Below are 1,657 nucleotides of genomic sequence, written 5' to 3' on the forward strand. Positions count from 1 at the left end.
GTGGGTGGTGTTCATGAACTATGCGGGTAGGTTTTAAGGGATAGAGGTCGTGTGGGAAGGCTAGGTTGGGAGGGAGGGGACGCAATGGGGCCTTGGGCAATATGAGGAGAAAAAGGGGGGGGCGGGGGGAAGAGAAGGGCGGGGGAGAGGGAGGGTAGGGAGTGTTCGTTGACTCCGGCGGTTTACTTAAAACCCCCCCCCCCCCCCACTCACAAACACACACACATACGCGCGCACACACACACATGCTCTCTCTCTCTCTCTCTCTCTCTCTCTCTCTCTCTCTCTCTCTCTCTCTCTCTCTCTCTCTCTCTCACTCCTTATTTTAAACCCCTACCTTCGCCATCCCCACCCCCTCCCCCACTCACACACACACACACACACACACACACACACACATACACACACACACACACACACACACACACACACACACACACACACACACACCACAGTAAACATTGTAATAATGTGATTAAAGAGCTAAAATATACGGTAGCGTCAAGAAACAATATTATGAATAATGTAAGATGGAAGTTACTGAGATTAATAGAAACTCACTTGATCGGCACAGAAAAAGAAACACACTACTTGAGTCTAAGCTAGAAAACAAACTGAAAGTGAGAAGCAATAAACCGCTGGTCCTGGCCTCCAGTACAGTACTTTACTCGTACTTTCTACACCCCCACATAAAATATCGACGGGCACTGAACCCGTTATATATATGTAATAAGAACTGTCCTGTATGATGACAAAAAGTCAATTGCTACTGTACCAGTGACGCTGTCCCAAGCAGATCAAGTCTACAATCAGATGCTATACAAAGCTGGACAAAGCACACACGCTTCCGATCATTATACATGTATCATCAAATGAACTTCATCGCACTTCTCAGTTCTCAGAACTGAACACTGGAACACTGTGTTGTAACAAAGTGGGGAAGTGTGTCAAATGCTAATGATAGAACTTGGTGTCTAGCTGGGGTGAGGGTTGAAAAGGGGAGGGAGGGGAGGGGGGGGGGGTTCGGCCCAGACTCTGACAGCCGAGTGTCTATCGCTCCTCGTTAAAATTTTCCTTATATTATATATCTTCACTAGACGATTCCTTCTTTCGCCGGCCAGACTCCTAAGGGCCAGGTAAGTTATTAATGGGGAGAAAACGATGAGTAAATGCCAAACAGGAACTATAGGTGGTTAAAAAGTCAATAAACAAAAAAGAGTAGTGCCATGCTGACAATAAATGTTCTGATACTAGTTAGAGAAAGGCTGAATGATAAATACATGTTTTGCTGATAAAATAATACATGTGTCTGTGGTGCTCAAGACAGTCTGATTCTTAATTTTGTAAGCTACAAAGAGGCCAATCTGGCAATTAAGGGATATACGAATCTTTCTGTGGGCTGATGATGGATTTGTCCATGGGCCAAGCCCGCCGTGTGTACGTAGTACGAAGTTCCGCGACGTGACGGTTTGACGGGAGACGATTTAAAGTTACGAGCCGGCGCGATAACAGACGTGAAGGAATGAGGTTGTGTCGCGACAAAACAGCAGTGAATCCCACTTGTCTATATGAGCACCTTCAGATGGGCAAGGTGTTTTTGAATGTTGATACATGTTTGTTTGGATTTACTTAAAACTGAATGAAAATCGTCATCAGA

This window comes from Aplysia californica, unplaced genomic scaffold (assembly GCF_000002075.1).
Source record: "Aplysia californica isolate F4 #8 unplaced genomic scaffold, AplCal3.0 scaffold00526, whole genome shotgun sequence".
NCBI lineage: Eukaryota > Metazoa > Mollusca > Gastropoda > Aplysiida > Aplysiidae > Aplysia > Aplysia californica.